Source organism: Tachypleus tridentatus, chromosome 7, assembly GCF_004210375.1.
Source record: "Tachypleus tridentatus isolate NWPU-2018 chromosome 7, ASM421037v1, whole genome shotgun sequence".
NCBI classification, from domain to species: domain Eukaryota; kingdom Metazoa; phylum Arthropoda; class Merostomata; order Xiphosura; family Limulidae; genus Tachypleus; species Tachypleus tridentatus.
The window spans coordinates 50519330-50544239 of NC_134831.1; the positions used below are offsets into that span (position 1 = coordinate 50519330).

The 24910-nt window shown below is 33.2% G+C and overlaps 1 protein-coding gene across 2 annotated transcripts in view; it reads right to left on the reverse strand.

Annotated features, from left to right (window-relative positions):
- Nucleotides 1–10059, reverse strand: part of LOC143255637 (growth hormone secretagogue receptor type 1-like) — an 83282-nt gene extending 73223 nt beyond the window's left edge. For both annotated transcript variants that reach the window (XR_013030772.1, XM_076511605.1), the window contains exon 1: nucleotides 9951–10059. The gene's annotated coding sequence lies outside the window, so the exon portion shown is untranslated. The remainder of the gene's footprint in view (nucleotides 1–9950) is intronic.
- Between the last annotated feature and the right edge of the window lie 14851 nt (nucleotides 10060–24910).

The following is a 24910-nucleotide window of genomic DNA, read 5'->3' on the forward strand; positions in this document are numbered from 1 at the left end:
TCTATCCTACTCAAAAGAAGTAACTGAAAACTAGAAAAGTCTGTTTTTATGTTTTGTGTCTGCATACAGTTAGGTGGTTTGGGTGCTCGACTCGCAATCTGCGTTAGTAAAAAAGTAGCCAAAGAGGTGACGGCGAGTGGTGATGACAAGCTGTCTTCCCTGTAATATCTCATTGCTATATTAGGAACGACTAGTGTAAGTAGCTTCGCGCGAAATTCATAACAAATATCTGCATACGTATTTATTACAAAACTTAATCATCAGGATACGTTTACCTGACTTATTTTCACATGTAAAGACCCTTAAATTAAGCACGAGCATTACGTTTCCGAACATCAGCTGCGTAAATGTTATTATGCATTTTGATAAACATCTAAATAATGCTCATTTTACATTGAACAATAAACCTCATCATGGATAACAAATGTCGGTGAGGTTAATCTTCTGGCCACCCTTAATACTAATAATCTTGGCAGTAAACCTTGTCAGCCAAGACAGGAGCCAGTGCTAGATTCCAGCTGTGAATTCCCATTAAATAATATCTGCTCATTCTAAGTAAGTGAGACATGGGTAGACTTGTTGTAATGCTGTTTAAGAGTGCTAAGCGGCTTTCATGGTAAAGAACCATCGTTGTATTGAGAAAGATTTGGTAAAAACATAAATTACACAATAGTGGGTTGAGTATAACCGAAAAAAACACAAAGATATGGTTGTCATTGTTACTAACCTATACGTTAACTTAAGTCTAATTATTAATTAGTAACTAATTCATGTTGTTCTTTCTTTTCAAATAAATACATAATAATTAGTTTTTATCATTTGCTTCGATTACTAATATGCTGTCGTTTTCAGGGTAGTCCTGTGTTGGAAGTCTTAGAATTTCATCCAGGGTCTTTCTTAATACTTTAATAAAGTCCGGAGTACTATTTGTTTGAAATGTAGGATATAGACTAATCAAAATAAAAAATTAAAAACATTAGTAACTAATTAATAAATAATTCGACTTAGGTGATCGTATAAGCTATTAATCATGACATATCTGATCGACAAAACCTTACTGCCAGAAATTAAAAATGAATTGGCCTAGAATTTGAAAAAGACACGTTAAGTGTAATCAAATAATAATTATTATTTGAGTTAATTATGAAAGAAAACAATAAAAAGTATCTAATATTATATTCAATTGCTATTTTGGCTTGTTAAAGAATGGTTTTGATACTAAGCTCTGATAGCATATATTACGTAAATTAAGAAGTGGTCAATCTCCTCATACAAAAAATAGTTAAAGTATTTACATGATCATAGTAACACCTTCTTATAAAGCGAATATCTTTTCTCATCATGGGTCTTTCGCTTAAAATTTATGTTATTATAAGGGGTAAATACTGTTGGTTGCTTTCTTTGTTTGTTTTTGAATTTCGCGCAAAGATAACAAGGGTTATTTGCGCTAGCCGTCCCTAATCTAGCAGTGTAAGACTAGGTGGAAGGTAGCTAGTCATCACTAACCACCGCTAACTCTTGGGATATTATTTTACGAACGAATAGCTGAAAGGGCGAGCATGTTTGATATGACGGGGATTCGAACCCGGTAGACTTAGATTACACATCGAGTGCCTTAACTACCTGGCCATGCCAGACATGATCACTTTATTTGTTTAGAATTAAGCCCCTGCTACGCAATGAGCTATCTGTGCTCTGACCACCACATGTATCGAAAAGTGGTTTTTAGCGGTGTGAGTCCACAGACATATCGCTATGCCTCTGGGGATCCTGTTGGTCGCTCGAGTATTTTTGATATCAAGTGTTTTTCAGTAAAGTTTATTGTACATCATCGTTAGACATTATTTGAAAACAAGGTTTAATATAAAAGTGAATATTGTAGAGGAGATATATCTACTATAACAATAAACATTAATTTCACCATGTATAAGACCTCTGTATTTAAAAGCTGGTGACGCGTATTCGAATCCAGATGTTACCAAAGAATGTTTCTCCCACTTTTCGTTGAAGGTACTTCATAAGAAAGACAGTTGTTCCCTTAGAATTATGGACGGCGACAGATAATCTTAGTATAGTACCATAAGTACAAATTGTTTAATAAAATAGTTTTTTTTTAATATCATGGAGCTCCTCAGTGTGTGGACTCATACTGCTAAAAACCGGGTTTCGATGCTCGTGGTGGGCAGAGCACAGATAGCCCATTGTGTAGCTTTGTGTTTAATTCTAAACAAACGAATTATACCATGCAAAAGTATTAAAGCTTATTAAGGACTTTTGATATAACGGTAAACTGTTTACATTCTGTGGCAGGCCTGGCATGGCCAGATAATTAAGGCACTCGACTCATAAAAACTTCTTGATATATTTTACATTTTTTAGATATTTTTCTCTTAAGGGCCCGACATGGCCAGGTGGTTAAGGTACCCGACCCGTAATCCGTAGGTCGCGGGTTAGAATCCCCGTCACACCAAACATGCTCTCTCTTTCAGCCGTGGGGCGTCATAATGTGACGGTTAATCTCGCTATTCGTTGGTAAAAGAGTAGCCCAAGAGTTGTCGGTGGGTGTTGATGACTAGTTGTCTTTCCTCTAGTCTTACACAGCTAAATTCGGGACGGCTAGCACAGATAACACTCGAGTAGCATTGAGCAAAATTAAAAAACCAAACAATTTTGCGGAATCGTGATAAAATAAGGGAAAGTACCATTATTTAGCGACACTATTACAAACAACTTATTAATGTAAAGTTGAGGCATTAACTGGCCAATAGCTTATTGTGAAAGTAAGGTGTTGTAATTGTAAGGAAAACCCTTTGTGAATCTCAGATGTCGAGTATTATAAATATCACATGTTTAAGATTATGATTACACGAAGTTCAGTTTGTTGTTATACAAGGTTTAACTTATAAAAAGAACTCAATCTCTCTTAGAAACAATTAAAACAAGTTTTATCTCTACGTTTCCCCTATGTTATGTATCACATACTACAATATATGTCACGAATCTACCCTAGATTTCGAGTAATGAAATGTTTCTTTGACAGGTATTTGAAATATCTTAAGCTCAGCCGTTATGTCAAAATCTATGATCATGCATATTAACCGTGAGTAAATGTTATGTAGTACTTCCAATAGATTGTATGGCGGTACCTGCACACCAGTCAACGTCTCTTGCAAATGACAGTCGCCCCTATTAAAAGCAGACGAATCTCTCTCTATAGCTTTGTTAATTTAGGTCTACTCAAATCATTGTTGTTGGCAGAATTTTTATTTATCTGCTGTATCAATGACAGTAAGTCAGACAACCCGCCACGCTCCTACCAGCAACACTTGTATTTTGTATTTGAAAAAATAATATAAAAATTATATCTACTTATGTATATAAGGAATGAACAAAATAGATTTATATCATCTAAAAACTTTCATTCTTATTAATCAATAATGCGAGGTGTTGTATCTTTGACAGATTTGTTGTGCATGTTTCAATAGCATTCAAAATGTTTTCATAACATAATTCTTTGAAAAATCGACTGATAATACGAAAATATCTTAATTCATTTTACGGTTTGTGGAGAAACTGTTCGATCATATTAACAGCTTAGCTTAATATAATATTATTAAGAATTGCAACAAATATTATCTCTACAGTATATACCCTCTCCTGATGGCTCAGCGGTAAACTGGAAGACTTATAACACTAAAATTTGCGGTTCGTTCCCTGCAGTGAGAATAGTATAGTGAGTCCCATGTACAGCGATCTGTATTTAAACCAAAAGTTAAACTTACCTGGAACTGCGGAAAAAATAAAATGGAAAAGTTTTCGGTTAAAATGATTTTTGGAAATTGTATATATGAACTTTATAGTTTATTTATTAAAAACAAAAGAAACAAATTTACATGGATCATGTTTGAAAAATGTGTAACACAGAAAACATTTTAAATAAAAAGTCATTTATCTAAGTTATTTATAAACGTTGGAGATTATAAAACTATTAAAAGCGGTAACCGGGCCCGGTATGGCCAAGTGTGTTAAGGCGTTCGACTCGTAATCCGAGGGTCGCGGGTTTGAATCCCGGTCGCACCAAACATGCTCGCCCTTTCAGCCGTGAGGGCGTTATAATGTGACGGTCAATCCCACTATTGGTTGGTAAAAGAGTAGCCCAAGAGTTTGCGGTGGGTGGTGATGACTAACTGCCTTCCCTCTAGTCTTACACTGCTAAATTAGGGACGCCTAGCGCAGATAGTCCTCGAGTAGCTTTGCGCGAAATTCAAAACAAACAAATAAACAAACAATGGTAACCGACTGTTTAGTAAAAAATTCATTTCCATAAAAATATTCATTTTAAGTTGTTCTTTTTAATTAATGCACTTTCAGACTTTCACTACGTTATGTAATTTTGTTGTTAAGCGCAAAACTACACATAGGGCTCTTTGTGCTCTGCCCACAACCGGTATCGATACGCGGTTTCTAGCGGAACACGTCCACAGATATGCCGCTGTGCCACTGAAGGAGATTCACTTCATTATCTAACTCCAACGTTTCTAAAAGCCCTCTTACCGTAAACAGCGAGTACTGGTCTGCTCTGTTGCTTTATTAACAGTAGATGAATGGATCGAAACTGCCATGTATAACATCAACGTTATTTTTACAAACGGAAATGTCTTTTGGTTGCTCAATGTGAAGTCTAAGGGATTATAACTCTGAAAAATAAGTTTAGATATTTATAGTGAACTGAGTACGTATATCCCTTTGAGTAGTTTTGCGCTTAACAACAACTGTTTTTTTTTTTTTTTGTTTGTTTTGAATTTCGCACAAAGCTACTCGAGGGCTATCTGTGCTAGCCGTCCCTAATTTAGCAGTGTAAGACTAGAGGGAAGGCAGCTAGTCATCACCACCCACTGCCAACTCTTGGGCTACTCTTTTACCAACGAATAGTGGGATTGACCGTCACATTATACGCCCCCACGGCTGGGAGGGCGAGCATGTTTAGCGCGACGCGGGCGCGAACCCGCGACCCTCGGATTACGAGTCGCACGCCTTACGCGCTTGGCCATGCCAGGCCTTACTTAACAACAAACAAACAAGCGGATACAGTGTTTTAATTATAATTAAAACGCTTATAATGTTACATACTATAACTACGTAACTGAGACTTGTAAAATTAATCGTTATAAAAAACACAAATTACAAACTGGTTAAACGTCAAATTGTACTTTATTTTAATATTATATAAAACATAAGTTGAGTTTGAACTCCAATATAAATGATATTACAAACCTTAGAAAATATTTTATAATGAGTATAACAGAAATTTACAACAAAGCCATTTTGTTACCTATTATGAGGTATAAAATGCACGAAAAATTGTGTAAGATGTTTTGTTTTATTTTTATGCTAATTCATGGGAAAAACTTCTTCCCTTAAAATACATAAACGTATTGTTTTTCTATTTTATATTTGAATTTTGGACAGTTAAATTTTAACATAAAAAGCATTTAATATATTACCAGCTTGTGAAATTTGGTTCAAGTTTTTTACGATGGTTTTGAAACATTTGTAAATTTCTACCAATGTTTTAAGACAAAGAAGCATTTGTATTTTTGAAACCATGAAACTATTTAGAAATCATATTGAATTGACACTCAGTGTATTTACAACTAAGCTACATAAAGAACTGTCTTCACTCTTCTCCCGTAGGGAATCGAACTCCAGTTTATAGCCTTTTAAGTCTGTTAACTTACCCGTTGAATATTACTGAGTGAGAGAAATTATTATTTTGTATACAAAAAGGTATTCTGATATATAAAAATATTAAAATAAGAAAAACAGATTTCTCAGTATTTAAAGAACTATTTAAACTAGTAAAGAATGTTGAATCATAAATTAGATTTAAATAAATCTCACGTTTTAACTTACTTTATGCACGAGTTTATTTGGTGCAAGATTTAAATTTCGCTCCTGGAATCTTTATCAGTTGAAATTTTGTTAGGCCTACATTAAAGAAACTGTGCCTGATGAAGACTACAGCTTTGAATTTGAAAGCTTACATAAAAAAAAAACTTAAAAAATTTGTGAAAAACACATATTCACACATCACACATATTCGTTATCTGTTCTTGAAAGAGATAAGGAAGGTATGACACCAAAAAACACAGGTTAAACTGAAATAGCTTAAAATCTTTGGAGTTTGTTTTTTTGAATTTCGCCCAAAGCTACACGAGAGCTATCTGCGCTATCCATCCTTAATTTAGCAGTGTAAGACTAGAGGGAAGGCAGCTAGTCTTCACCACCCACTGTCAACTCTTGGGCTAATCTTTTACCAAGTAATAGTGGAATTGACAGTCACATTATAACGCCCCCACGGCTGAAAGAGCGAGCATGTTTAATATGACCGGGATTCCAACCCGCGACCTTCGTATTACGAGTCGAGTGCCTTAACCACCTGGCCATGCTGGGCCTCTTTGGAGTTATTAGGCTTTTATTTCTTTACTTAAGTCTTTAAATCGATATTATTTCGTAGTTCAAGTTTGTTCATTTTTCTCTTTTCTAAAAACTTAAAACGATTCTAACATTTTTTTCTAAATGATAAAGTACTCATGATAACCGTTTTAGATCTAGAACATTGAAAGCAATATTGATGAAACGAACGATATGATATCAAATTTTAGTCTCATATGCGAACTTGTAATTGCGTGGTGTCAGAATTTTTCTAAACTATGCATAAAATCCTTAAACAGTGCTCTCTACTATAATTAGTAGTTATAAAAGATCGTAACATATTAGAAAAATAACACGATCGGCTTGTTTTTAGTTAAGAACAAAGTTATATAGAGGACTATCTGTGTTTTGCCTATCACGGGCATCAAAACTTGGTCACTGGGGGTAACAAAAATGTACTTACTATGATTTTTTTCAGTCAGCGATTTATTAATATACTGTTTAGTGCTGATGCTTTATTTGTAACCCTTACACAAATCAAGTTATTCAACTAGAATTATTCAAGTCATGTTTACAGGTGTTTTTTGTGTTTTTATGGCTAAGAATAATGGTATTTATACATATGATATTTGGCGAAAACAATGTATATTTTATGAAATAATTTAATATTAATCCACTGTTCATGTTCGATAACAATTAAAAACTCATAATATACATACTTTACTGGCTTATATATATAAACTTATTTTAAATGAAAAATAACAAATGAAGCATTAAATGATAAATAAAAGCTTAGCTTCTTTTATCAACATATTTCATGCCATAAAGAAAAGGACATAATCAGTTATTTAAAGTAAATATGAAAAGAAACAAAAACATAACACTTAATTTTGCACTATTTATGTGAATTTCGTTTATTGCGTGAAACATTAAAGAAACATAAGTAAGAACGTGTGTGTGTGTGTTTTTCTTATAGCAAAGCCACATCAGACTATCTGCTGAGCCCACCGAGGGGAATCGAACCACTGATTTTAGCGTTGTAAATCCGCTGTACTAGCGGGGGGTAAAAATAAGAAATGTGTATTTAGATAGCTATCTACTTTTAATGTTGGTGAAAGTTATTTAAAGTGTGGATTTAAAAGAAACATTCCACACAGAAGCAGGTGAAGATCATTTATAGACCAGACTTTCACACTTTAAGAACAACTGTAACTTATTTATCTCTTTCTTGCTTTTTGTTTTTTAATAAATAAAAGGTGATTTTAGCGAAAAACGGAAGAATAAGACCATTTTACTTCCTTAATGGTAGAACAATCACGTTCCTGAATCTATCAGCTGTTGGTCGCAAATATCTTAATTTTTATCCTATAGCCCTTGTTAGTTTCTTATCAGTACTAAGCATTTTCATGAAAATAATAAAGACGATTACTTAAAATACAATACTTAAAAATAAAGAAAATAATAATGACGCGAGAAACAGAAATTAGGTAATAAAACAGAAAACAAAAAAAGATTGATTATTCACACAACACGAATTATGTAGTCAAACTACATTAATCAAGTTATATAAACAACAACAAAAAAACATTCAGCTGTGCTCTGTTTCAGTAACATAACTTATATTTCAAAAGTTGGTAGGGGGCAGGCTGACAGAGAAGAGAGCGTGGAATCATAGCAAAAATGCATTTAGGATTACTATATTCTGAAAAACTAACATACAGTGAAGCTAGTGACAATGAACTTCTGGATGTGATTTTCAGTCTCATTCAAAGAAGAAAACAGACAAAAAAGGCAGCAAGTTAAGACTTGGTCTGGTAACAGACACAACGTAAGTTAAAAGGTACAAAAGAATACATAAAATTTAATTATGGTGTTCGAAACAAAAATTGTACAGAATTTATTTTAAAGTCCTGAGATTAAACACGTAACTATGGATTAGTAAAGTTCACAATTAAGATACATTATTATTTTTTTTAGAAACGCATTTTAGTGTTAAATGAAGAAAAAATGCTTTAACTCATTCGAAGTTTTGGCCTTAAACCATTGGTGGAGTAGTTGAGCAGCAAAAACGTAAATAGTTTAATAAATACATACATACAAGTACTCCAAAAATACCAGTAATCTATTGGCCCTTTCATCATCACAACCTAGTCAACAAAACATCTATGTGGGTAGTTTTTTGCTGTTGTTTTTTTTTAGCAGTAAAGTTAGAGGTGCCGAGTTTTTATACAATGGAATGCTGTTCAGTCCCTCGGGGATTATATACTTGTATATATCAGGAGATCTGAAGTTGTAGGAATTATTACCAAAGAAACAGCCAGATTATATTTATGTATTTATAGCCTTTGGAGCTATAAACAGATAGACTACATGGAAATGGTTGTTTATTCATCATAGTCGCAAAGCCCAAAAGTTTTTCGTTGTTAGAAAAATTAGTCGATTGGTTTATTTGATTTTACATTCTCAAGCAATACAAGATGTGTTTACGTGACGTTAGAAAAGTAGCCTTGGCACATGACCTATAATCATACTGTACATATTCCGGGACATCAAAATCATACTCACATGAAAAAAGAAATATTTTCTAGATGCTAAATCATAACTTTAAAAAGTGAGTTATACTCCATCTTGTGTGCAGTTGTGGTTTAGATAATACAGCTGTAAAGCCTATTTTTCATCATCTCTAAGAGGTCTGTAAAAACCAGTATTCTCTCTCAAACAGAGATAGTATTTTTTCAAATGCGCTTTAAAATGTTCATTAATACTCAGTCACTTAAGTGCAGAGTATTATTGATGGCAACAACAGATTAGTAAAAATTCGAGTTTGTGCTGTCGATGACACCTGGAGATATATATTGTAGTTCACACCGATATTAATAATAGTAACCTATTCTGCTGTTCGTTTCGGAGATGTACATAAAAATATACAAGAGCAATCTCCACTAGTTGTCTCTAATTTTGAATTTATAGCCTAGAGGAAAGGCAGTTTATCAAGAGCATCCACTGTCAATTCTTTGGAACTAATCGAAAAGTGAAATTTGAATGCCAATCGTATAACAAAACCACGACCACAAAATGCGAAGCGTGAATTCTTATTTGAGACAATGGGACGCGAATCATGGACTTTTGGATCCACGTTTCAGCACGCTACCAATTAGACAACGGCTGGCCTCCATTCTCCGCATGTTTAATAATGCAACTACATAACTCGTCGTTGTTAACTCCGAAATAAATAATCGTATACTCTACATTTTCACGGATGTAATTATAGAGATATACAGTTTAGATTTATTTCAATTCTTATTTCAAACGTTTTTTAACACATCCTGTTTTATCTTGTGCATTGGCTGCAAAACTATCTACATCGTTAAGTTAAACTTGTTATGTGTATTCTGTTATTATTTATATAAAACTTTTATTAAACAGGAACAAAGCTAATTTTTCTTGAGGAATCCAACTACAAAGAAGCTATGATAGTTACAATGTTGATGTATGAAGTAACAACATTCACTTACTTTGGAAGATGTTGTTTGAGGCCGCTAAGTCGTACCGGGAGATCTCTTCCCCTCATGTTGTGAATAGTATCTACTCGCTTGTCTCAAACCATCACTCGATAGACTCGCATTTCCCACTGAATTTCTTTTTATACCGTGGTCACGACCTGTAAGCAGTTGACTGTTCCCATGACAACAGATAGAGCGGAAATGATGTCATAACAAATTTATTTACGACTGCGTGAAAAACTACGGGTGCCATAAATCTTAAATTGTTCTCAGGAGCTTAAAACAATCACGAATTCAGTAAACTCATTCACCGAAATAAATTAACCACTGATATCTTTAAATAAATCTGTAAGATTGTTAAGAAAATGTACTGGTTCTAAGAGCTTCATACTACCAAGGACTTAATGTAGAGACAGTAGTCGATCAAGGATAATTTTTTAATATTAATACTAATGCATTTATTAAAATAATAATTTCAAAACGTTTGGATATCTTTTTTCATGAAAAAGTAAGACGCCATAAACAAAATTAGCACTTGTTTGTTCATTAATATCCCACCTCAGCTTTATTAATTCATAGATATGAAGAATAATGTTCAGAAATAAGAAAAAATACAATAAAAAACAGAGTGGTTTACAATAATGTTGACACATTTCTTTACGTCTGATATAAATATATTTTGTTAAAACATAAAAAAAACTATATTTAAGCGAATATTTAAAAAATGAAACTAAAACGACATGAGCGTAACAAAATTTTCTGTAACATACATTTTTGTTTTTAAAAGGTGATACTAAACGTTGCTTCTGATTTACAGTTAAACAGAGCACTTGACAGAATTAAAGTATATTTCACTTATTTAAAAGTATGTAAAGTAACACATATAAAATATTGCAAAACAGTGCTTTATTTCCCTGTCCGAATATATTCCAGTACTGCGTCTATTTTTGTCTTTTTTTCTAAAATAATAATAACCCTCTAATAACGATAATTTATTTCGTTTTTATTTCCTATAATGTTTTACTGTATTGCTTTATAGTTGGACTTTTTTTTTCTTTTTTGGAAACAAATTATGCGTATTTCTACATTAAAGTGTATGTGAAGTCCACCGCTGGGACAGCGGTAAGTCGACGGATTTACAACGCTAAAATCAGGGGTTCCATTTCCTTCGGTGGACTCCGCAGAGAGCCTAATGTGGCTTTACTATAAGAAAACACACAAACACTTCTCTGTGAATCACTACAGACATAAAAACGTTAATCAACACAAAGTTTTCGTAGTAATCTCAAATGAAAACAAAATATGTTTTTTTTTCAGGTGTAAACAAAACTATCATGTATTTTTCAACTATTTTAAAAAATGGCATCTATTTTAGGTCAAGTTTATTTTCAAACTTTTACCTCCAGGAAGAATTACAATGCAAACGGCTGAGTGTTTTTTACGCTTTCGAAAATTATCTGAAACCAAATATTCCATAAATACATTGTTAATATGATAAGGAATACAGATCTCCCGGGAGTTTGGTTTATAGGTAAGCTTCAGAATTCATAACATTAAAATTATAAGTTCAATACACGCGGTGCGCAAGTAGCATATATTCCATGGTGCAGCCTTACATTAAAGCTATAAAATAATCCTAAGGCTCAATAACTGTATGAAAGATGCAAATTTCTTTTGAAAGGAGAAAACGGCTTTTTATGGTATTCGGTCCTCGCTTGTTTTTAGTGTGTGTGTGTTTTCTTATAGCAAAACCACATCGAGCTATTTGCTGAGTCCACCGATGGGAATCGAACCCATGATTTTAGTGTTGTAAATTCGTGTACATACCGCTATACTAGCGTGGGTCTGTTGTTTCTGGTTATAGAAAACATGGTTAATAAGCAGATATTTAAGTTCGAACACTACTTTCTACTCTAATGTTTTACCGAAAACTTACTTCTATCATCATTAAAATTTCACAGAAAATTCTCTAGTTGATAAAAGTTATTAAGTTAGGACTTTCTTGGTTTCATTATTTGGAATTAAGCACAAAGCTTCACAAAAGGCTATCTGTGCTTTGCCCACCACAGGTATGGAAAGCTGGTTTTTAGTGGTGTGTCACCGGGGGGACGGATACTTGCAAAAACAAAAGAACCTAACAGCAAAATAAAACTTATAATAAAAAAAAACTGACAATTATTTTTACAGGATTAAACACAGAATGGGGAGAAAGTTAGTCTATATCCAGTTTAATGCTTTCTATACAAGGTATATGAACTTTCTAGTACTCTTTCTCTTTGTTAGATTATTATCTCGTTCATAGACAAATGACACAGTAAAACAAGTGTGCTTGCTTAACGTGAAGGAGATAAGCGTGGACAATGTTTCTCCTTACCCGCATGTCATAAAACCAAAACATGAAATATTTTTAAAGTATTGTGTCGTGTTGCTTAAGTGCCATGATTACTTTAATATTAAAAATAGTGCGGAATTATACGAATCATTTTGTTTAGCTGTTACCATTACTTTAATGTTAGGAACAACGCGAACTTATATTTTGTCATGATTACTTCGATAGTACAAATGGTGCTAATTTACATTGTCTTACTGCGAACGGAGTTGGACTTATATTATTTGATGTTATTTTGATGACACAGTTTCTTTAATATTAGAAACAGTGGGACTTGCGTTATTCGATGTTATTTAAAACATAATTTCTTCGAATATGATGAGTAATGGGACTTGCATTATTTGATATTATTTAGAATGTTGATTTATTTGCTGGTACGAACGGTGAAACCTACCGTTGTTATGCTATTTCAATGAGGTTATTTTTTCAATGTTACGAAAACGCTGGGATTTATATTACATAATGCTATTTTCATGACACAGTTTCTTGAACATTGTAAAGAGTGGAATTTAAATCATTAGTATTGCTGCGTGTAAGGTCATTAATTATTTTCTTCTTTGCAGGTTTTAACATGCAATTCACAATTGTGTGAACAATTTACTCTCATATTGATAGGAACAAGACACATGGTCAGGTGGTTAAGGCACTCGACTTGTAATCCGAGGGTCGCGGTTTCGAATCCCCGTCACACTAAACATGCTCGCCCTTTCAGCCGTAGAAACGTTATAATGTGACGGTTAATTCCACTACTCATTGGTAAAAGAGTAGCCCAACAGTTGGCGGTAGGTAGTGATTACTAGCTGCTTTCCCCTCTAGCCATCCTTAATTTAACAGTGTAAGACTAGAGGACTGTAGTCCTTGTATAGCTTTGCGCGAAATTCAAAACACACCAAATGAACAAGAGGACGTTTTAGCGAAAAGTGATAATAATTTGTGATTGATTTTTATGCAATATATTTATGTTTCTGTAATTTTGTAAGATAAATAACGATAAAGCTTACCAAATCTTTTACAATGTAAGTTATGAAGGAGTTTTATATGAATTTTATAGCTCGATATTACAACTTTAGAACTGAACTTCCCATTTCTTTCCGTATATCTGTTTCCAACCGAAGAGTGGAAAATGTATTGGTGGTTTTAATAACATTACTTCAAATTATGAATCCGTGTCTACATAACGCATAATCCGTGGACTCCTGAATTTCATAAGCGAGGAAAGAAATGTGGAGTGACGGAGCATTCTTTAATGAAATAAGTAATAAAATCTTATTGAACGTATTACTTCTATTATTTTGTCTAGTATGACGTGACCACGTTTTCAGATATATCACCTCCCGGTTGAATGCAACAGACAAAACACTGAAATAACATAAATATATATACTTGGCTAAATGCCTAAATGTAGAACATCAGCGGATTTCAAACCATCTGACTACTTTTAATAAGCGAGATAACAAACAATTATCTAGTGATGCAGAAAACATTCACTGGTTTATATTTTTAGCACTTATGTTAAAATAATAGGCAAGTTCGAGTGGTGCCTACCACAGGTAAATCCAGTAAATATAAAATTATTTTAGAATTAATGTTCTCATAATTAAAGCTCTAAATCCTTTCAATCTTTTACATTATTTAAATTCTATATATATATATTTTCTATTTAATTTGGGCATGGGTTGACACTGACGTAGAGCTCTAAAATTCGTAGCTGGAAAGGCAGTTTCGAGTCCTTGCGAGACCATAAAATATTGCCCGCTCTTTAAACTGTAACGAGAGCCATTCAGTTAGTGTGGAGTGGATGGATAGTAATATCCTACTAACTGGCTGTTTTCTCTCTAATCAGCACATCAAAATTAGGTACGGTGCAGATTGTCATAGTAGTTTTGCCATAAAAACAAGTATAAGTATTATTATTTATAATTAGATACTAATTATCACACTTTTCTGCTGGCAATTTGCTACCATTTTCAGACAAGTCTAGAGAAAGCTGTTTCTCTGTTGATAGTGGCTGGGATTCGACCCTGGGTCTTCTTAACAGAAATTATCGTGCATTATTTAAAGGGTTTACCTTTTAATTTTTGTCTGTCTAGTGTTTTTCTAGAAGTTGGTTAATTTTTAATCTCTATTAACTGTTGCTTTAGATTTGATCTTTGTGTAATCTCCATCTTCCACTGAAGTTTAGAAATTGAAAAAAAATATTCCTCTTTATCATTACAGAGGCATTCCCTTTGTCTACTGCTAGAACTACTGTGGTGTTGCTTTAGGATAGTATTATAGTGAGGTTTACATTTCGTGGTTTTTCTGGAACCACTAATTTTGTTCCTAATGTTTTCTACTTCTTGTGGGTTGGGAACTGTATTTTCTGTTATTGTAGCTTTATCTATTATGTGTTAGGAGGATGTTTAACCTCTACTGAAAACACTTTGGTTTCTCTTATTATTCGTTTAATAAGTTTATTGCAGTGGTTTTATGTGTGTTTGCCGTATCAGTAGATTTCTTGTTTTGAGCCGATTTATCTTCTTTTGTGAATTTCTTTAGTATCTATATGTGGGTGTTAAAGTATGAATTTTGGATAGCTGTGAATATCTTACCAGGATCTACGTTACCTAACTTCTCTGATATAGATGGTTAATGATATTCTGTATTTTATGTTTATTTAAATGGGGATATTTTATCCTATTTTGAATCATGGTTTTATTGAGTTTTTGAGTAAGTTTTTGACATTGCAGGTGTTGATAGGAAATGTAACCTTAAGTTCTTTATAAACTACTTTATGTTGTTTTCTTATGGATGGTGATGGGGTGGTTATTCATTTTATCTAAGTTAAAGTAGAATCTATCCAAATAATTAAACTTCTCACAAATTCTAGGCTACACCGGTTTATTAAAATATTACGATAAAGGTCTGGCGATTGATATTAATCATGTCATATTTGTAGTATTTTTTACGATCACCAAAGTCGACTAGATAACGTTTTGTTTGTTACTTCTAGCTTAAGCACAAAGCTACACAATTATCTATCTATGTTGTGCTTACCACGATTATCAAAACCTTGTTCTGTAGAGTAGATAATGCACGAGACTTCCTGTTAAAAAGATCCGGGATCACACACTTTCTTCTGGAGAGTGAAGTATATTAATAGTCTAAATAGAGGAAAACTAATTAATATGTGGTTATAAAAATTAATGAATAAAAGTATTTTACTACTTTATACAATATTTTTAACTATGAAAATAAATAAATATAAGTACATAAAAATAATTTTCTAACTAATGATTAAACTTAGGTGATAATATAGGCTACTAAGAAAATAGACAATGATTGATATATAATCTAAAATATATATAATGTATAATATATAATGTAAAACTAACAACATGCTATGTTTCATATCTAAAAGTCATGTACTTTAAATACCCTTACATACTCATAGCGTTCAATTAAATTTGACAAATTTTTTGAGAGTTCCTAGAGTGGAAATTGTTTGGAATCAGTGGTCAAGGTGCCACTTGTTCTGGACATGACATAAAATAGTACCACAGTTTTTGGTTGGGTAAATTATGCTTGAGAGCACTCGGATGAAAAAAAAAAAAAGAAATTAAAGGATGAGTTACAGTGAAGTGTTGATCCAATAATCCTCTGTTCTATTTCTTCTTTATATAAAGTGGTATGCCCGATACAGACCTGCTTTCCCGAAATGACACAAGTTAATTAGATATACTATAGGGTCATCCTTCATAATGAGAAGTGCAATATGTATAAATACTATTTAGCATTTTAAACTTAAACGGTATATTACGCAACACAATGAGCTAAACGATCAACTTAGAGACCTTAAGGTTAAGGCACATATATCCCCCTAAGCTAAAAGTGCAAATCATGTTCACTGCTAATCCTTCCTTACTGTGTGTGCGTGTTTTCTTATAGCAAAGCCACATCGGGCTATCTGCTGAGTCTACCGAGGGGAATCGAACCCCTGATATTAGCGTTGTAAATCCACAGACTTATCGCTGTACCAGCAAGGACTCCTTCCTTATTTGTAAATATTTTAAAATTGAGAAAATAAATTTACTAGGTGCCACAGTTAGCATTGATGTAAACCTCATATAACTATGTTTCGTTGATTAACTTATTTTCAATTAAAAGATAAGAAATAAGAGTTAACCTGATTTTACCGTAGCTATAACATTTTATTACCTTATACAACAGTAAAAAGTTTCTATAACATAGCTGAATCAAATATTTACATTCACTTATAATAATCAGTATTTTAATAAATGTTTAAAGCATGTCGATGCTACCTAAGACAAGTATATACATGTATGTTAATGCAAAATAAACAAATTTTGCAGAAATTAGAAATTAACCCTCATTTTTTATTTTTTTCTTGAATAACTAAATGTCTAATCTCTGTAAAAATTTGTTTATTTTCTTCAACGCATGTATATATTTATCCTAGGTAGCATAGAACCAAGTTTGGTTCTTCGCTCCCGATGTTATTTTATTGCCTGCGTATGAAAACCAGAAATTTTGTACGTAATGCAATATATTTTATAAGCATTCTAACGTTAAGCTACTCGAATGTTGGAAAAATGTAATATTTTTCATGGAATATTGTGCAAGAAAGGGAAATATTTTATATCTTACTTACTGTCAATCTGTTTGTCAGATTTCGCGCAAACTTGTACGCAGAATACTTTCGTTAAATGTCCTTATTTTTTAATTGATAAAAAAGACAAAAAGAAGCTATTCAACAACGTCAAATAAAAACTACTAGGCTTCTCTTGTAAGTTCAAAGTAGAGAGATTTGTCAAACACTCTTATAATTTATCCAAAACCTGAAAAATGTGGAGTACGATTTATTTCTCTCCTTAGCAATCACTCAGTACGATGCACGGTCAACAGGCTGGCATGTTAACATTGGGCTGCGCTCAGTCCTTCTTACCATCAAAATATTAAGGATAATTTGTAAAGGGTTTTTATTTCCAGGTGAAATTCTATTCATAAAGTAAATGTCTGGGTACATATAAAATGGGATATTCTTAATACAGAGGTAGAATTTTTTCTTCTCAAGAGTTCTGGCAGAACCTTAAAAATGAAGAGGGACGTTTCTTGTATTACTATACACATAAACCGTATAAGCAATTTTTGCAGTTTTATAATGCGCCGCTATGTGGCGAACACCATTTCTGCTAATTTCCATTTATTATCTTATTTTACGTCCACATTATCGTTGAATGCGTGAATATATGATGAACATTTCATCATGCTGGTTTTCTCGAAACACGAAGATGACAGTCCTGATTGACACAACTGTGAAAAACAAATGGTGTTGGCAGTGGTGCGAAGAAAGATATTCCTTAAATAGGCCGTATAGATGGATATTCGTTTCAGAAAGCTGACATGCCTGGACAATGTTTTTTTGTAATGTTTGCAACTGTTGTCTAAGTTATTGAAGCAATGGCAGAAAGGTCCTTCGTAATCACTATACGAAAACAGAATGTCATGTCAGTTTATTCTCACTACAGTTAGTATGAACCAAGAAATAGTGGCTAAAAAAGAGCAAGGCAAAAAGAATCAAATCAGATCATAGCCGTTTCAAAAGAAAGATTTCAAGCTATAAAAAAACTGTTAAAATCAGCAAGAAATTCTTTAGAAAACAAGACTGATGTACTGAACTCAGTCCTGATAAAGCATCCGTAGAGAGGAGTATATTGTTGATTTGTCAGATATTGCTGCATGAAGTGAGAGTGACAAGTTTATGAAACGAAGTACTGAGCAAGCAGGGTTATCTTTTCCAAGTGATAGGAAGTTACCAGCCAGTTCGTGAAGCCCCAAAAATTCAAGACTAACGTCACGTATGAACTGGATTAAGACTGCCAAACAAGAAATTAAGAAAAGCTACAAATGAGAGACTATTCGGCACATCTTGCTCAGTTGATTGTTGATCCAAGAATTTCATTAAACTGTTTCTTCAAAGATCCATGAGATTCAGCTTCAAGAATATGACTTTTTCTATTTTAAAAAAATGTTTTATATCATAAATCCTATATACTGTACATGTTGATCCTATATGCATCTGCATTATTTACAAATTTCTTCAACAAGGAAGTTTTAGTCGTTGTTTCAAGGTAATAGAAACAGAGGGCTCTTGCGTTTAGCCTATTGTGTTTTTGTTTTGTTTGGGAATTTTCAAAGTTATGTTTGCACTTTTGTGTAGAATTAAATGTTTTTTCGCGATTATTATGCATCGTATTTGTTTATATTTATAGATAGAATGTGCATATTTGTTCTTTTTTTTTGTAGTGCAACAGTTAAAATATAAACTGTTAAATATTTACGGCTTACAATTTCAGCCAAGGTTACTTTTACTTGTTCTCATTCCTGTGTCATATCAACTGAAGGCTTGTTCTCCGTTGTTGTTTGATATGAAAAACCTTAATTTTCGACGACCACTAATACTTTTAATTTATGTTTCCTCAAGTTAGGACGACGTTAAACTATCAGAAAAGACAACGTCAGTGGCTGGCTGCTATATAAGTTATGCTTGTTGTTATAGACTACTTTTAATTGGTAATAAGAATTGTCAACTCAACTTTGTGTTTGAAAACTTACAATCCAGTCCATAACACCAACAGAAGGAAGTTTCAGTTTGCCAGCAGAATTTTACGCGAAGTTACACAAAGACTATCTGCTTATAACCAATCTTTTTAACGCACTTGTATGAAGAACATTTTTGCAGCAAGAGGTCGAGAAACCCGAATCTTCAGATTTTCTGTCAAGACACAGTAACTACTAGGCTGAGCTCTGTTTCGTGAGCTGCTTTAACCTAATGTTTGTTTTTAACTTTAAATAACAAACATTTTCTGCTAATATCTCTTGATAGAATATAACGTATGTGATTGTATGTAGAAAAGTAGCATAATTTAGATTATTTCTATTAGACATTAATATTTGAATGTAAGTAATTAATCCGAAAATGTCAGAAATAAATCCTTTACATATATGTGTTTCTGATGATAAACCGACTTGCTGAATGTTGTTAGGGTTAAATTCGATCATGTATGTATATCTATTGTGAAATTTCTGAAGAGGTATTTGGAGAGGTATAACATGTGAGGTATTTCTTTATGATGTACCATGCTCAGGCTATCAGAATATGATCTATTGATCGGTAGTTTCTGTGATATTTCGTTTCAGTAAGGCTGTTAATATTTTACACTATAACTTTCTTGCTAGCGTAAGATTTTTTTCGCAAGAAGAGTGAATAATATTGCGTCTAATGCACACTTTTAAAGTTGCGTGTGGTGCTGTCAACAACAAACTATATGGGGAGGTGTTGATGTTAGTAGTTTATTTACTAATCATCAAGTCTTGTTTAGTATAGCGTCTAGGCTGGAACTGTTGTTCGGAAATTTTTATTCTTTTACATTACAATAAAATTGATAACAAGTTACTGAAATAAATCTGTATATTGTGAAAGGTAGTATACAATATGGAAGATTTGTGCTTTGTGAGGTACACTGTACAGTAAAAGAAACAAACGTCAGTATTATGTGAAATGTATAATAGAAATAGTTATATGTTTTGTGAAATTTGATATATAATAGAATAAAGTACTTTTTGTGAGCTACAGTTAGAGTAAGTCTACGTTTACCTCTTCTGAAATACAGTAGACCTGTTCATTGTTAGATACAGAATAAAACAAAGTACACGTAATATACTTCCTGAAATGTAGTGTGAAAGTTAAATCATTATTATGATAACTTTGTTTGAGTATCAAAAAACTTTCTTCCGTTTTCATGGTATCCGTATTAAAAAATCAACCGAACTCACCATACGAAACCTAAATACACGATATGTGAATGGCTGAAAATCAGTTAGACGTTGTGTCTTAGAAATACTAGCCTTTATCAGAATTCTGCGAACGATGCAACATCTAGTTTTGTGCTATGACTGACATAAAATTTTTTAGAACTGCCGACAACTTTCACACTTTTCAAAGCTACCTTGTTTTTTGTTATAAATCAACAACAACAAAAAAGAGAGTTAAATTGTGTTAAAGTTATTACAGGTCAGAAATATGACATTTTCATTTTCAAACTTAAATTACTATCCTTCCCTGATCTCTATTATTCTCCTTAAAAACAAATATTTAAGAAAGAATTGTTTGTTTGTTTTGAATTTTGCGCAAAGCTACACGAACACTATCTGCGCTAATCGTCCCTAATTTAGCAGTGTACGACTAGAGGGAAGGCAGCTAGTCATCACCACTCACCGCCATCTCTTGCGCTACTCTTTTATCAAAGAATAGTGGGACTTCCCGTCACATTATATCGCCTCCACGGCTGAAAGGGCGAGCATGTTTGGTGTGACGGAGATTCGAACCAGCGACCTACGGATTACGGGTCGGGTACCTTAACCACCTGGCCATGTCGGGCCCTTAAGAGAAAAATATCTAAAAAATGTAAAATATATCAAGAAGTTTTTGTTTTTTTTCTAAAATCACTTTCAGGAAAACAAATATTAGCTAACTATTTTGGACTGTATTCAGATATAATAACCGTGAAAATGAACAATTTTTGGGATGAAATATATTAAATTGTAATATAAATTTCATGTTATATTTTCTTGTTATACAAATGTTGGTATTGAAAAAACTTGACTTTCGAGGTCACAAATCAATTTACGTTTCTATATTTCTTTCACTAAACATCACCTCGTAAATATTCATTATTTTTTCTGTGATGTATTGTAATAAAATTTTATGCGTAGTTATTACCTATGTTCTTATTCAGAGAAGTTATTGTATATACGGTTGGAAAATAAGCTTATTAATAATTAATCTCGCAAAGAAACATAAATTACTGTAGCGTACATTTATCGGAAACAGTTTAAAGTAAACATCTTTAAATAATTGAGAATTTTTACAGTTTTTAAGTCATCAAACTGAGCTAAATTAGCATATTATTAATTTCATGAATAATTACCTGAAGGTTATAAGATTTTTATAATGCAATGAGAGGACGGAAACGCGAAAACGTCTCAGCACAAATACTTTACTCTTCTGCAATGCCCTCTTTTGACCAGTTTTTTACCCAAAGTCGCATACAGTAATATCTGTGTATCATTTTCTTTATAAAGATTTTTTCGCGTTATCTAAATTTCAAACCACTCTAAAACTAACATATTTTTCATTCTTTTTCTTTCTGTGAACTAATATTACAACAAGAAACGTATTACCTCATATCTGATACCAAATTTCACGTTATGAAAAACTGAGAAATTCGCTGAAACTTAGTCTGTTAATGAATAGATATATGGTGTGACTTAAGATAAATGGTATTTAGTATTTTTTATCTTAATTGCACCTTATGCAACACATTGGCTTAACGACCTTGTCAGAGACACGAAATTCAGCCATAAACATTCATAATTTCGGACTATTGACCAAAGGGATGTCAGTCGGCCAGAAGCTACTGTTAACTGAGAAGTGGAAATGTCTATTGCTTTTATATTCACGCCAACTTCAAACTATAGAGCTTGTTTAGCAGCATATGACCGGCTCGAACTTTGACCTTTTGATCCAAAACTTGGCACGCTAACAAGAAAAACACGTTAATTCCTATCAAGACAAAAAAACACACCTTTGAACGAATGTTTTGTTATTTTGCGTTATATTTGTGCGCATATTAAGTAAACACACTTCATCCAATGTTCTACATTTTAGAGATAAATCAAAACTCTTTTTAATCTTACAAATTCGAGAAACGTATTTACTAAGCTAGGGCCCGGCATGGCCTGGTGGTCAAGGCACTCGACTCGTAGTCCGAGGGTCGCGAGTTTGAATCCCCGTCACACCAAACATGCTCGCCCTTTCAGCTGTAGGGGCGTTATAATATGACGGTCAATCCCACTATTCATTGATAAAAGAGTTTGTTTGTTTGTTTGTTTGGAATTTCGCACAAAGCTACTCGAGGGCTATCTGTGCTAGCCGTCCCTAATTTAGCAGTGTAAGACTAGAGGGAAGGCAGCTAGTCATCACCACCCACCGCCAACTCTTGGGCTACTCTTTTACCAACGAAAAGTGGGATTGACCGTCACATTATACGCCCCCACGGCTGGGAGGGCGAGCATGTTTAGCGCGACGCGGGCGCGAACCCGCGACCCTCGGATTACGAGTCGCACGTCTTACGCGCTTGGCCATGCCGGGCCGATAAAAGAGAAGCCCAAGATTTGGCGTTGGGTAGTTGATGACTAGTTGCCTTCTCTCTAGTCTTACACTGCTAAATTAGGGACGGCTAGCACAGATAGCCCTCGAGTAGCTTTACGTGAAATTGAAAAACAAACAAGGAAATACTAAGCTAGAATGCAGATATATATTGCAGTGGCTTAGCAGTAATGCTTTTTGTCTTCTTACCTGTCGTTCTTTAAAACACAACAGTGAATAAAAGTGTTATAAAAGCCACTTTCTTAATTTTCATCCTAAAAGAGTAATAAAAGTTCCTTGAAATACAGACGCTTTAAAAACTGCTTATGCTTGTAGAATGAACGGTAAGGGTCTATATATATTGACATTTTGCATAAGATTTCATACTTTGGTATGCCTCCTTCACACAATATTGGTAACAATTTGCTTTAAAGCAAATTATATTAATAATACAGCTGATGTCTTAAAAACAAGAATTGACAACATTGACTGAAGTATTTTTATTTGTTTGTGAATTTCGCGCAAAACTACTCGAGGGCTATCTACCCTAACCGTCCCTATTTTAGTAATGACTAGAGGCAAAACAGCTAGTCATCACCACCCACTGCCAACTCTTGAGCTACTCTTTTACCAACGAATAGTCGAACTGACCGTCACATTATAACGCCTCCACGGCTGATAGGTCAAACCTGTTTGGTGTGATGGGGATTCAAACCCGCGACACTCAGATTACAAGCCTTAACCACCTGGCCATTCCGAGCCAGTATTTTTATTTAAAAAATTCTCGGTATTTATAATGTATTACAACAATCCAGATTTTTGTGACATATGTTCGACAATTCTTGGCAGAACAAACTTGTAAAGCATTTTAGTTAGTTGTTTAAGGTTTAAAACACATAAATTATTTTTATATGTTATTATAATATGAAAACCAGATCCGGGCTAAAGATGTGTAATCGCAGACCCCTTTTTTCTGTAGCGAAACATTTTCGTACCTTTCTCATGTAGTTTACAACTAATTTTGAAGGTATATTAATAATATATCAAATTAAGGATAGTGTACTCGGTCCACCGTGTTGTAAATCAGAAGCTCTATTCCCTTCGGTGGACACAGCAGATCCATGTGGCTTTGCTATTAGAAAACACGAACACATTGTACTTGACAGGGTGGAATAACTTTTGACCAACCATTTTCTGAAATGATTTACTGCATATGATAAATGTATTTTGTATGTATTATAATCGTGACGATATAAAAAATATATTTCTCTTTTTTTTAATAGCCTGGCTCTGATATAAATATTCATCTATCTAACCATCATTTTCTCTACTATACTTTTTGCATAAAGATTAAACATTTATAGCTAAGAGGAAGGCTGGGGGTGCTGGATACCTCCCCTTAATTACGCGCATGGTATCCATAATGAGCAATAAAGGATAAGAGTGGAATGTAACATAAAATAAATCAACTGAGTGAAGACCATGCGTTCAATGGACTAGTTGACCTTTTCCCACTATATTGTGTCAACACACTTTCTTTTAAGTATAAATCAATTTCATTGATATCGCATTACACAAGCACTTGTTAAAAACAAGGTATATTAACATTTTCCTGCTACAAACCAAACTTTCATTCCTTAACCAGTTTGTGTTATCTCAATGACCACTATTCATTGAAAAATCAACGTTATCTATATATAGTTTATTATTATTATATACAAAACCATTATTTCATTGAGATATAAGATTCTTGTTTAGAGTTGGGTATTTTGCGTTGAGATGTCGCCACCATCTCCTTTCAGTGATAACGTAAGCTATATAGTGCCGTTTCAAGTGTATTTTCCAGAGAATATACTCTTTGATTAATATTTATTTGTTTAAGCATGCTTCTCTTCTTCCTTATAAGACAATTAGACATATATGTAATTAGAGTATTTCAGAGAAGTTTTGTGATCTCAACATTTTTCAAGGTATTTAACCAAAAATAGGTAACCCTAACTTCTTGTAACCATAAAAATATTTTTTTTCGGAGGGTGGCACAGCAAAATTCTAGGATAAGCCGAGGAAAGATTAAATTATATTGTCTTTGGTAATTTATTTTACTTTTTTAATTCTGATCTATATAGTAAGCTTATTTTTAATAAAAATTTATTAACAATCGATTATTTAACATTAAAAAAGAACTTCTGTAGTATTGTAGAATGTAAGTTTGAGGACAAATAGGCTTACATATGCTGTAAGTAGTAGGTGTACAGAAACTGATAAATTTAAAGGAAATATATAGCACACTCTAAGTATTTGTTAAAGTTACTGAGTAAACTTCGTTCCATCGCATGTTTTAATTTTATTTGGTAGTAAACGTAATAAAAACTA